The sequence below is a fragment of the Dipodomys ordii genome, unplaced genomic scaffold (assembly GCF_000151885.1).
Source record: "Dipodomys ordii isolate 6190 unplaced genomic scaffold, Dord_2.0 Scaffold9, whole genome shotgun sequence".
Lineage (NCBI taxonomy): Eukaryota > Metazoa > Chordata > Mammalia > Rodentia > Heteromyidae > Dipodomys > Dipodomys ordii.
In genome coordinates this window covers 2131438-2145889 of record NW_012267225.1, presented here as the reverse complement: position 1 = coordinate 2145889, position 14452 = coordinate 2131438, and the positions used below count along the sequence as shown (strand labels likewise).

The 14452-nt window shown below is 41.2% G+C and overlaps 1 protein-coding gene across 1 annotated transcript in view; it reads right to left on the bottom strand.

The window, feature by feature from the left end:
• Positions 1-5819, bottom strand: part of Prkcq (protein kinase C, theta) — an 83308-nt gene extending 77489 nt beyond the window's left edge. The window contains exon 1 of the mRNA XM_013009372.1: positions 5538-5819. The gene's annotated coding sequence lies outside the window, so the exon portion shown is untranslated. The remainder of the gene's footprint in view (positions 1-5537) is intronic.
• Positions 5820-14452: the final 8633 nt, after the last annotated feature.

Here is a 14452-nt window from a genome sequence, read left to right as displayed (position 1 = left end):
GTGTTTTGAGAACATGAGGAAGGAAACCAAATTCTGACTTGTGGAACCAGGAAAACCTTTAGGAAAAGATGCATGAGGCCCGAGTTCAGATAGGAATCAGCCAAAGGAAGGAGAGGTTTAGGGGCTAGACAGAGTGTCCAAGAGAAAAAGCACAGGGGACCTCTGAGGGTCCTGGTGAGGCTCAGACTTGGAGGAATGTAAGGCCTGTGTCTGGAGAGATTAAGGTGGAGAGGAAAGAATTAGAACCCCTTCTAATCCTTCTTAAAGATGCTGTACTTCACCCCAAGGGTCCTGAGTAGCCATAAGAGAACTTAAGGAAAATGCTCGAATCTGGGGTTTAGAAGGGTCTTTCCTCCTGAGACTAGTAAGGAGGTTCAGGCAAGGATGCAGAAGAGAAATCGTGGTGGCTGAAACAGAGTAGAGGTAGTAAGGGGTGGAAAAAGATCAAGAGGACAAGCAAATATTCAGGGGGTAAACTACTAGATCTTAGTTTAGCTGAGCTATTGAGGTGTAAGAAAAGGAGTCAAGGAAGAATATCCAGACTTTAGGTTTGTAACAGGTAACAGCTATGCCAATTACAGAACTGGGGAGCTGGCAGACATCTTGGAAAGAAAGGAAAGAGAAAGATGGAGCATACAGTCCAAGGTGTGGAGCACTAGACGCATCTATAAACTATTCGTGATCAGTAGGAATTTGGGTCCCTAGTGATTGGGTTGAAATCAGCAGGGAGATAGCTGTTAGGGCCAGTGAGAGAGAGATCAAGTGCCTCACACAGAGAGAAAATTGAAGGTCAGACTTTCAGGTTCATGGAAGATGACTCAGAGTTTTCAAAGCAGAGAAGGAAGGAAGAGAAGTGGGAGGGGGAGCTGAAGGAAGACAAGACTCTGTGGATGCAGGAGCACTTAGTAGCACAGCTATAGAAAGTCCAGTTAGAAAGGGGTGGGCTACAGCAAAAGTTTGCATGGAGGAGAGTGTGTGTGATGCTTTCTGAAGGGAAAGCCAGGTGTCTGTGGGTCAAGAGAGGTGGAATGAGGACAGAAGTGGTAAGTGTAGAGACCAGTGAGAGAGGAGGAAATAGCTGAAGGAAAGGACAGAAGCATTGCCTCTTTTTTTTTTTTTTGTAAAGAAAGAAGGGATTTAAACAGGCCCAATGCAGTGAGCACAGGGCCAGAAATGAGGGAAGGAAAATGGTGGTGGGAGAGAAGATACTTAAGTGAATGAGATTCATGAGAATGCAGAAGGAGGTGAATGGTGGGACCCTTCTGGAGGTGAGGCATTTTCTTATTGCTGTTGTGAACCAAGGGAAGGATGGGAGCATGGGGTGCAGATAAAGTGAGGTGCACAGCCCTGTGGTCATGAGGCTGGGGGTTTATTTCTCATCTGGAAAATTTCTCAAGTCAAGCTGGAAGCAAGGCAGGCTGGTAAGGGTGAGGAGTAGGACAATGGAGGCAGGTGAAGATCTGGAATGGCTGGTGTAGAGATAGCCATGGAAAAGTGTGAGGGCTGGTGGGGGAGGGGGGACGGGTTATACAGCCCATCTGAGGTTGGAAATCATGGACTTATGACATGGTAAATTTGCATGGTTGCATAAGTTTTTCCAGCACAACTCATCAACCTATTTATAGATGCTGGGGAAAGTAGACAATTCGATTCCACAGTGACAGTGACACCAGATTTGGAAAGAAAAGCACATCACCTCACATGGCACCACCAGGCTAAGATTCCCCAGCAGAGATGCTGGGGTGGGGGGTGGATGGGGCACATCATTCGAGGGATGGGTGGCCACGTTTTTTTTTTCCTTGCCAACTTCATGTTGAAAGACCATGTTCTATGGTCTTACTAATAGACATGATTTCTTCCCAATCCTCCTCTAATCCTTTAGGCAGCTGATGAGGTATCTGAAAGTTTACATTCTTCCTAGTAAATGAGGGATGTGAATTCCACACTTTCCCAGAGGAAGTATCTTCCCCAAACAGTCCAACAATTAATAAACTTTGGAAAATACAACTCATAGACCCATACAAAGAATGTTCAGTGAGAAGCCAAGAGATCAGGGTGAAAAACAGGGTGGTGAGTACTCAAAAAGTTAAATATAGATTTCCTACATGATCCAGTAATTCCACTTCTGTGTAAAACCCAAGAGAACTCACTGAGGGATCTCAAGCAGGTGTGTGTGCTCTCACCTTTAGAATGCCGTGAGCTGCAAGATGGTCAAATGGTGAAAACAACTCAGAGGATCCTCCCTAGATGAATGGATAAGCAGAACACAGTGTACACATGTAACAGAATATTAGACTTAAAAAGCAGAGAAATTTTTGGCACATGCTGTAACATGGGTAAATGAACCTTGAGAACATCAAGGTAAAAGTGAAATCAGCCAGACATCAAAGAATGCCTTCTGAGGCACTTACATGGGTCATACTATCTGATTCTTTTGTGAAATATCTGGAACAGGGAAATTCACAGACAGATAGAAGAGTACTTATCAGGAACTGGGGATATGTGTTTCAAAGATACAGAATTGCAGTATTTTGCATGATGAAAAGAGCTTCGTAGATGGAGGGTGGTGGTGGTTGTGTACTTAGAGCCTCTGAACTATTCACTTAAAATGGTTAAGATGGGAAACTTGATGTCCTGTGTATTTTATCACATTACAAAATTTTAATTGGTAGACGAGCTGGTGCTGTGGTTTATAGCAAGAGTTTAATTGTCATATAAACCAGATTACCTCCTAGAAGGCTTTAAAACCTAAGCAAGTACTTTAGCTCTTCTGAGCCTTAATTTACTAATCTGACAGAGATTAGTAATATCTAATTTATCAGTAATGGCTTTATGAAGACTAAATGAAGTAGTAATTTATTAAATATAAAATTCTGACTGTTATATCTAGTACATAAATTACAATGACTTACATATTATAGTGACTTCAAGTATTTCTGATTACTATTATCATTAATATTATTAGCTTAATACAAAAGCTAATATCAGCCTGTCCAAGGATGTACTGCTAAAGTGAGAAATTTTAATATCTGTTAATTTAATCCCAGAACACAAACTTATGATTATGGGCTTGGTGGAGCTATTCCTAATTTCTGAAACCTCAGATTCTCTTTTAGCCCTAAGATTATATATAGAGGACACAGTAATCAGAATTTGACTGTGTATAAGCCATATAACAAAATAACAAAAATTATTTCAGTCCTCTTAAGAAAGCATATTTTTACTCATTTTTTCTGGCTCAACATCATGTTTTCTACTTTAAATTTCTCATGACTGATGCCTTAACAGATAGAGTAGGTATGGAAAAACTAAGTTGAGTGTATACCACTGAGAAATGTGATGTTTAAACTTGAAAAATGGTGACTAAGAACAAAAAGTATGAAGTTAATGTTGTATTTGTCACCAGAAACCTAATCTCCCTATTTCAAGTTATAGATTTAATTTGGGGCATTTATGTATATATGCATGCATGCATGTATGTAAATAGTAGGTAGCTAGCTATTTTTTATGTTTCATTTCTCTCACTGGGACTTTTCATCTTATAATAGTATATGATTGTTATTATGTGACAGATGATAATTAAATGATTTGGGGGAAAATTATTTTAAAAATTAAGACAACCCTATAAAAGAAGAACTTACCTGAAATCAACTACCACCATATTGACAAACTGTCACATTAATTAATACATCAGATTAATAGATCAGCAACATTCTCAGGGGCATATAACACAATCAATAACTATAACACATTAAATACATTAGAACAGGAAGTCCTAATTCAAATTCCTATTTCAAAGAAAGTCAAATACACTATAAATCAATACCACATGTGAAGGAGAGGCTTGTGAAATGAACTTGTGTAAGTTCATTCTAGAATCCCTGTAGGTAGAGACTTGTTCCATAAGCCCATAGCCCTGAAGGAAAATAATGGACTAGGTCCACAGAGAATTCATTATAGAAAAGAATTTCATCTTTTCCGGGCATGAGAGAAGGTCTGTATTGCAATGGAATGAGGAATCTTGATAGAAATGACCAAAGACATATGCTCTACTTCTGGAGGCCTCAGATACCTGCTTCTAACTGAGAGACAGAATATCAGTGTTGAATAGGATCAATCACTGAGATCCTAAAAGGAATGTTGGTATGAACAAACATGTCTGTTCTCCCTGAAAGAGAGCTAAGATGGCAGGAGAAAGCCAAGTTGCAATGGTAGCTTGGTGTAGCAATGCACACTCTCACTGGAGGAGGAAGGGCTGGTAGGAGGGCAGGTGTAGAAGTTTGCCCAGGTCCCTGTCACCCTGAGCCACCATAGCACAAGAGAGCAGCGGAAATGAATGCAACAAAGCAGATGGTAGCAAGATTCCTTCCCCCAGCCGTTTACATTTTGAAAGCATAGAAGACAATCATGGGACTTTGAAAACAAAAGCTGTTAATGCCAAACAGGTTGCACTTGAAAATGAGAAACAAAAGTTGATAAGAGGAAAAAACAAAACAAAACAAAGGAAAAAGATAACCTCAATTTAGATGGAACATCTCTAACTTGCATGAGCTTTGCAGGTTTCTAAAGATCATCTTGTCTTCAAATGTATGTGCATTTAATCAACAAAAGAAAAGAGACACCTGCATCAAACAATGGTACTGGTTGCAAGTAGGGAGGGGCAGAGAGGGATCTTAAACAGCTGTGAATAAACTTCAAAAGTAATTGCAACCCAAGTAGCAAAATGTCACCCCTTTCTAGACACAACCCTTTTTTTTTTTTTAAGATGAAGTCTCTACAGTCAGCCTGCCATCTTAGGAATTATTCAAGATCAGTTCAAAGTGATTGGTTCAAGGATTCTGGCCAGGGACCCAGGATTTTCAGAGCACCTGCTAGTCCATCCAACATTCCCAATCAGCAAAGGCCCAGTGGTGGCCAAGGCTTCTCAAGGCATTGCTCCTTCCATGAGCCTCCTGGATCCCCATGCTTGGAATTCCCTTTGCCAGGCAAAAGGAACAAAGGAGCAGAGCGGAGGAGGACAGGCCTTTTGGGCACACTCCATAGGCCTTGGAAGGCTGGGAGGCATAAACCAGAGGACTGGCTGTTGGGCATAAATGGCCCATTTTCCCCAACCACTTGCTGTTGTGGAGAGCAAGTCCCCTTCTCTCCCTATCCGTCCCTCCCCCATTTGTGCCAGGACTGAATGATCTTTGATGAACTCCCTGTCCAGCCCACAGAGTGGCAGGACAGGAACCTGGGGTCACTCTCCTGGCAGAAATGTCTAGAATCTTCCAGTACAGAAAGCCCCAGCTCCCTCCATGCCCACGGGGAGCATTTACGCCTTTAGTATGCAAGCCACTTAAGTCATAACTGTGGCTCATCATCATCATTATCATCATCATCATCAACAACAACAACAGTACAAGGAGACTCTAATAAGCAAACTCTGTTCTGTGAACCGGGGGCCCCTCAGTGGGGTCATCAACAATCTTAATCAAGATGGCAGAATTAAGCACCCCAACTTAAAAAATATATATATCAAAGCAGTAGTTCCTCACCTCACTGGAAACCTTTGAAAAGAAATTTGATTTCCCCAGAAGATGCAACGTGTGGCATCCTGTCTACGGCTCCCCGCAAACTGGCAGAAAAGATGGGGGTGCTGTCTGTCTATAGATCGGCAGCAGAGGACACTTGGCCTTACAGAAAGCGCACACACATTTGGCCAAGAACCTACAAACTTTCCACCGCCTCTCTGCTTCTCGGTTCAGGGGAGAGGGGAAAAGGAGAAGGAAAGAGGAGGCGTCCCTTCCACCCCCAAACCCAGACCCCACGGCCGCCACCCCACCAGCAACACACGAGATCAAGGTGCGTGCGTGACAGGCGAACCCCGACTTTGCTAGGGCTTCGGCTCCTTTTCGGTTTCCCTCTCAGGCTCACCTTCCCGCGGAGACCCCAGGCTCCTTCCTGACACCGTGGCCCTTCCCGGGGGGGTCCGGGCTCCCCAGCCCGCTCCCTCCCCGCCCCTGGGGCGAGAGGCGCAGGGACCCTTACCTGGGGGACGCGACCGGGTCCTGGCGCTGCGGGCGGCTTCTTGGGCGACGCGGGGCCGGGCGCGGGCCGGGCCAGCCGCGCGCTCCGCGGTTGGCACCAACCAGGGGGCGCTCGTGGTCACCCTCCCCCGCCACGGCCCGGCTGGCCCGGGGAGGCGGGGGACCCCGGGACCCCGGCGCTCAGCCCCAGACAGGCTGAGACCGCCGATTGCGGGCTGCCTCTCCCTGGCTCCTCCCGTGTCCCCCCTCCATCCTCATGGCTTCCCGGCCACCTGTCGCTCCGCGGCGACCTGCACCCGAGCGCGCGGCCCCCTTCTGCGAGCCAGGATCGAGGGGCGCACGCCGTCTCCTCCCCACGGACTGGAAACCCGCAGAGAGCCTCCCGCGGGCGGGCTCAGACCGTAGATTCCAGATGTTTTCTCATTAGAACGACTTGCAAACGTGGCGCGCTTTCTCTCTCTCTCTCTCTCTCCCCTCTCTTTCCCGCTCTCCCCACCCCCTTCTTTCTCCCTCCCTCCTTCTCCCTCTCCCTCTCCCCTCTTTTTTCCCCTTCCAAATTACCACCCAAGAAGGTTTGGGTTTAATTCGGATCCCAGGATAATGGTTTCTCGATTGCATTTTGCCGATTCTCTGCATCTGCTCATTATCTTTAATTCTTTAAATCTTTAAAGCAATTCAGGTTTTCCAAATTGAATAGCTTGAAACTCCCCAAGTCTTAAAAGTTGCAACACAGTCCGGAAGAGAGCGTTTCTCATTTTAGGATTTTTTTACATTAAAAAAAAAGATACTAAAGATGATCACAATGAGAATAAATAGAGCAATTTTTAACATGTGTCAAACAATTATTTTTTATTCAGATTGGAAATTAAAACTATGTTACAGAGTGATTTCTTTTCCATGTTGACACTAAATGATAACTAATATTTGATTGTTGCTGTAATTTATTAAGTTCAAATTAGTCTGAGAAATAAAACAGTAATCATTTCTTACCTCCCTCCCTCCCTCCCTCCCTTCTTTCCTTCCTTCTTTCCTTCCTTCCTTCCATCCATCTTTCTTTCCTTCCTTTTCTCTCACTCTTCTCTCTTTCTGTCTGTCTGTGTCTCTCTGTTTCTTCTCCTCTTCTTCTTTCTTTAATTACAAGTGTACCAAAGAACCACAAGCCTTTGGTGATATTAGTTTCTGATTTTTGAAGTATAGAATATTATTTTAAAAGGAAATTCTGAGGCTCCAAAGTTGGCTAACTTGATTCAGTCATTCAGGACTGGGCTAGGAAGCCAGACACAGTGATTTTTGTAGGAACCTAGCAAAGCTAACACACACACCTTTGAAGGTTAAACATACCTGGAGGCATGGCTCATTTGACAGCGTGCTTGGCAAGCATGGGTCCTGAGCTCATTCATCAGCACACACACACACACAAACACACACACATACACACACACACACTCCTATCTTCCTTCCATTTGTACAAAGATCTAGCAACAAACAGCATTGAGTTGTACTTGGAAGATGCTAGCTCAGAGGTGTAAGTGTTTTGTCTCATCTGTGACATCACCAGAGCCAGGTCAGTCCCTATGATGTGTTAATGATGAACATTTCACACACAAAATAAATATGTGCATTGAGAAACAAGGTGAAGGAATGATACCTATGGCATATTGTCTCTGCAAGGGCAGCAGAGAAACTGCTTGTTCTAAATTCCCCTGGAGTATGATTAGCCTGAGAAGAAATGGTAAGATGGCTGCTATGCTGAGGGCTTCTCACAGCCCCATGTCTGGATGTAAGGAGAAGAAGGATACGTACATTCATGTGTGTATGTGCATATGTGTATGTCTGCATATGTGTGTATATGTGTATAGCGGGGTGTATAGGTGTGCAGGTGGGTGTATACAAGAGCTCAGGGAAAGTTTGTGTGTTGTTAATTTAGTTACTTGTCAATGGCTTTTAAAAATGTTTCAAAAGGTAATAATGTTGACTTTCTACTAAGTACCTATTTAACAGGCCATATGATGGACACTTTAGAGAGACGACATTTAAGCTTCATATCAATTTTATGAAGTAGCTATCAACACCACCACCACCATTACCATTATTGCCATTTGGCATATGAAAACGATGTGATTTAAAGAGATGAGTGGCTTGTGCAGGATCTTATCATCAGAACTCAAACCCTGAGCAGCCTGGAGTCAGCCTCTGGAATCATGCCAGGTTCTATCAAATCCTGCCTCCATTCTTATGATCACTCTCTGTTTTTTCTCTCTCTCTTTTCTGGATATCTCATCTCTGAAGACTCATGTACTCTAAAATTCTAGTCCTACAATTGGAATCCCATTAATTTGAAGGCTAGCTCTTTTCCAACAATATTCATCATATATCTTAGGAAAAAATGTTTATTTGTCTTAAAATTTTATTATAAGACTCCCAATGTCTTCTTGGTACATGTTAGGTGACACAGGAACCTGTGGACTTGCTGACCACAACTGTCCACCAGCTTTCTTCTTTCTCAGACTCAGAGGATTTTCTATGATCGATCAGACCCTCTGTTGCTGTAGTACATGGGCCTGGTGCCAAAAGCTTCTCCATACCTTTGTTTCTTGGAAGAGGAAATGGCATTTCCGGGAGAGGATGACATGTGGGTGGTGAGGTTCCACTCCTTGTGTTAAAAAACATCTTAACTTTCAGTTCTGCACTTCTTTTCCTCCTCCAGTGACTGCCCGCAGGCTTCCTGGAATAGTGCTGAGTGTCTTGTGTAGGGACACCCCTGTGGTTCAGTTCACTTTAGTGGGGAGATAACACAGTTCACATGCTGGATCCACAGCTTCCCGGAGTGCTGGGGAACAGAACCAGGGAAACCCAGGCAACTTGAACTGAAAGCTCTCAAGACTCATTTTCTTGAAGGCAGCTTGAGACATCACTTCTATTGTCTTCTGGACCAGTTGAGGAGGATGCACTGTCTCCATGAAAACCACCTCTATATCCTTCCATGGAATACCCTTCCAGAGGGGATTTAGGATAAAAAGTAGAGAAAAAAATCTCTCTGTATCTGTGTCTGTGTCTGTCTGTCTCTGTCTCTGTCTCTCTCTCTGTATATAGTGTGCCTGCCTCGATTTTGGAGAGAGGTAGGAATGATCAGCACAGATAATTTGAGCACAGTGTTAATGGACAAGGGCATTTCTATCCTTGCAGAAAGTCATCACTTGGAAGAAACAAATTTGGACAATTTTATAAAGAGCTTGGTCATATAAACGACCATATAAAATGATGCCAAGCAAATGAATCCCAAGATAGGGTCACAAGAGGTTTTATCTTTGTTGCTGCTGTTTTTAATGTACTTACAATGTACTGTGTGATTTTTTTTGTTTGTTTTGTATGTTCTTCCTCCATGCTATAACCCCTGTTTTCACTGTATTTGATTCCGATGCCCTGCATCTTGTATATACATTTTTCTAATTTGGGGAGGGGAAGGGAAATAAAATGCTGAAATAAGGATATAGGATGACCCACTGTAACAATGAGATGTACAAGACACTAGGTTGAAAACAAACTTTACAGCTTGGGCTTAAATAGAGACTGAAGAAACATGTGGAACTTAAGAATTCAGAAAATGTCAAAATAATTCTAAGAGGTATGTGTTGAAGTAAAAGAGGCACACACTAAACCACATATTCCCATGTGCACCTTGGACAAGAGAAAGGGAGGTGTGTGTTTTCAACTCGACTATAGAGTTTTGAGTGACAATGGTTGCTATTGGAAGTCAAGTTTAAATTCAGAAGCAAAAACTGGCTTTCCTGTTGGGGCATGAATAAGCTTTTCTACTGCCGATACTAAGGTCAATAACTCATGCACTGAGGGCAGAACTGAAAGGAGAATGCAAATTTTAGCCTCAGGAGAAAATGGTCATAGTGCAGTTTGGGGGCATTTCATTACTTGAAATATTTATATATACATTTAGTAGTGTTAAGCTACTTTATGATCTCAGACAGGATAAGAGAAGTAAATTCTATTTCTTCATTTAAGAAAGAGATTCTGATGATGATGGACAAATGCCTTCAAAATGTGTTATTTGGTCCCAAAGAGCAACCTGAGGATTCATTATTTATGTTATTTTTTTCATTTTTGACTTTGCTCATATATTGTAAGTAGATCTAAGCTGACATTTTTCTCTTTGCTCTTCCTTTTTTTTGTTCCTGTTAGAGAGAGCAAACAAAAAATAAACAGCTCTGAGTTTGGGATTTAGCCTTTCACTCACAGAGCAGATCTCCAAAGGAAAAAAAATGCCAACACACATAAGGGTGTCCAATATACAACTAAAATGTACAGTGATATAGAAATACTGGTCATATTTAAACAATCATATCAATCACTTACAGTGATATGTTTACTCAACATTAACATGAAAAAAGCAAAAGAACTAATTGTTTGGTATGCCACATGATAACTTGATTGGACATATTGTTTGGCGAGCAAAGACAGTGGGATGAGATGATATGTTCATTTTTCCAGATAGACTGCAAATGTGGTGTATGTCTTCACGAATTCCTTGTCCCATAAATGTGTTTTTTAGTAAAGGAGCAAGACATGTGCACATTAAATTCTGGCAATTTCACTGGAATGACTGAGTAGATAAATCAAAGGTTTTGATGCTTATAAATGTCTAAAGGGAATGATGTCTTTAACATTAATAGTCATCTTTTATGTAGCATTTATATTATAGTAGTTTGCATATATGATCTTCTTGAACCCTTAGAGCAATCCTAAAATATGAATGTTATTCACACTTTAGAGATGGAGGCTCAGAAAGAGTAATTTACCTAAAATCCACAAGGCAAGTGAGTGTGAATGCCAGGATTAGAACCTCGGTAAATTTTATTCAGAGCCTGGTCACCAGCTATACAGGCTACAAACAAGGGTCATACTCCATGTGCAGACTTTGAAAAATAATGTCTGTGTTTTTTTACATCCACTCATTTACCTACGAAGCTAGAAGTTAAATAAAGAAGGGAAAGAGGAAACGATGATAATTCCAGAGTCCAAAAACAATTAAGTGTTTGGTGTATATTGGCATAACTTTGAGAATTGTTTTATAAATGTAATATGATTTTTAATTTTTATGTGATTTTAATATGATTTTTAAATGATACTGGTTGTCAATTAATAAAGTAATTGATATTCATCATAGAAATTAAGAAAACTATATATACATATATTAAAGTATATAAAACTTTAATCACTGACAATCTCAAAACATGAGGGTAGCTGTTGAGCAATTGATATTTTATCCTAATTATCACTGAAATTACATATCCTGAGTTTGAACCCAAGAGTATCTACATGATATGGTTTATAATTTATTACACAGTGTCATTTAAAAATTATTTGTTTTTTGCTTGAGTTGTTGATGTTTTCTTGAAATTATGAATATGATTTTTAGGCAGATGGTTAGAGCTTTCTAGTTGCTCTGAGTAGGACTAGCTAATTTCTACTTAAAAACAAAAAAATCACTTTCACAGGGCCTGGCCTGGTGGTACAGGTCACATTTGAAGGCTGGCCTGGGCAAAAATATGAGACTCTCTATAAAAAAACAAATGAAAGCATAAACAAGGTTGAGTTATGACCCAAGTGGTAGAGCACTCACCTAAGCCTCTCAGTACAACCCTAGTATTAGGAGGAAAAAAAAGTCTCCCTTCTCCTGACACAAATACTTCAAAGAGTGAATTTCACTGTAAAGCTGCTCATATACCTACTTCCTCTCACCATGCCTTAAAGTTTTTCTTTGTATTTGACTTTTCTTAAGCACTTTCCGCTTGTCTTAAGCACTTTCCAACTTTTTGTTTACTAATTGGAGTGTGAGCTTTAGAGGAAAAAGCCTTTGGTCTAGACTAAAACAGTCAATATTACTAGATAAATAAGTTTAAGTGCTACATGAATCAAATCTTAACTTCACTAAGAAAGTTTCTCTCCAAACAAGAAGAGATCTTCTTCCTCTTCTTCCTCTTCCTCTCCTTCCTCTTCCTCCTCTTCTTCCTCTTCTTCCTCTTCCTCTTCTTCTTCCTCTTCTTCCTCCTCCTCCTTCTTGTCAGTTGTGGGGCTTGAACTGTGGGCCTGAACACTGTCCCTCAGCTCTTCAGCTGAAGGCTAGCGCTCTACCACTTGAGCTACAGCACCACTTCCGGTTTTCTGGTGTTTTATTGGAGATAAGAGTTTCATGGACTTTCTTGCCGGAGCTGGCTTTGAACAGTGATCCTCAGATCTCAGCCTCCTGAGTAGCTAGGATTACAGGCGTGAGCCACTGGTGCCTGGCTAAGAAGATCACTTCTTGAGAGCCTTTATGCCACATGGTATAACCTGTTCAAAAGTCTTAGAATCTTAAGGACTCAAGAAACATTATGGACAACCAGGCCTTAGTGGCTCATACCTGTAATTATAACTACTCAGGAGGCTGAGATCTGAGGATCTTGGTTTGAAGCTGCCTGGGCAGAAAACTCTTGGAGATTCCAATTTCTAATTAACTACTAAAAATCTGGAAGTTTAGGTGTGTGTAGAGTGCCAGCCTTGAGCAAAAAGAGCATAAATTCAAAAAGAACCTTTCAATTCCCAATACCAGCACAAAAATCAATAACACAAAACCCAAGTAGATACACGCTAGGCTACCTTTCTGTGCAACAGTGCCACTAAGCTTTCACTTTTTCCTAAGAATATGAAAAAAAATTGAGCTAAAGAAACCAAATAACAAGTAACTGAATTTTTCTTTTAGCAACAAGGCTTGATTTTATGGTCTTATACATTCTCTACAGAGTGCCAAAATAACAAAAGACATTCCAGAAAACTCATGGGCATGCATCTATCTCCCCAAACCTCTCATGTGCTTTCAACTTCTACAGAATCACAACTTCTCTATTCCTTGTAATTGCATTTGGGTAGAACTCAAATTTGTCCATGATTCTAAACTTAAATTATTCCATTTATTTCTTAGCTATGAAAGAACATTCCAAAAATTCCACACTGTACTTTGCAGCTTCCTGGATATAGTGGCTCTATTATATACATTATGGGGAGGTTGTGGAGAAAGTAGAATTCTCATGCAAAATAGTCCAACTTCGCAAAATTGTTTCACAGTATCTGCTAACGCTGAACAAAGACATAACCAGTGACCCAGGAATGTCGTAGGCACGCACGCAAAACACACAGCTGTGCACATATGCACTAAATACATAGATGACATGTTCACTGGTGTCCTGTTTAGAGTTCTCTACAGCTGGCAATAATCCAAGGGTAGAATGTGGTACTCCCATTAATTGAAACCATGCAGCATGTCATAGCAAAATCAAATCTCACAAATATAATCTTGAGTGCTAGAAGACAGGTCCAAATGAGTCCATACTGTATGATTTCACTTACACAATGTTCAAACACGAGTTAGATTCATTCATGCTCAGAGACATAGTTATTACATTTTGGGAGATGAATGGTGGGGAGGGGAAGGAGATCTAGGAAAGGTATTTATTATTAGAATATTTATGGTGTATCTTTTTACTTAGCCCGAGGGCATGATTTCATGGTGTGTCTACTTTGTGAACATGTCCATTGGTGATTTGTATGGTTTTCTGTATATGTCAAGTCAAATATAAAGGATTTGCCAATGGACTGTGATATTGTATTTATAAATCCTTTCTGTGTAGCCACAGTAGGGTTAGTTTCCCAGGTAATGAGGAGTTCATCAGAGTTCAGTGAGTGGAACCCAGGTGGCAAATGTGTTCATTTTTCCTTCCCTGTGCTATCGCTATCCATGATGCTAACATATGAAGCTTAATGACCTCAAAGAAGTCACTGGTGTTTTCTGAATCCCGTTTTCCTATTTGCTAAGTGAAGGAGCAAAGAAAATGTCTTCTCCAGTTCTTTCTGACCCTCACCGCTGTGGTGCTGGAGTTTCTTACATGCATCCACTTGCATTCTGTCTCTCCTTCCTCCTCTCTCTCCCTCCCTTCTTTCCTTCTTTGGTCCAAGATTGTACCTATCCTGTATTTCTTCTGATTTTCTATGGCAGTGCCTTGTTCATAGCAAATAATAACCCAATATTTTTATAGGGACAATAGTTCAGTAAAGTTAAAATTCCACATTATAGTCAGTAAAATGCCTCAAAGATCGAAAACTGAGAATTTTCCCAATGTGGGCAAAAAGCAGCTCATGATATAGGTGGAATCCAATAATAAAAGTGTGCAAGAAGGGTAGACGAATGAAGCAGTGATACTCCCTGGACACTGTTTTGAAAATAAACTAGACAACTTGTAGGTGGGGATAGGAGGGGGAAAAAACCAGGGAGAGAGTGAGGGAAGGGGTAACATTCTCCAAAAAGAAACGCACTCATTTGTATAACTGATTTCTGTAACTGTAACCACTCTGAGCTTCACCTTTATAGTAACAAT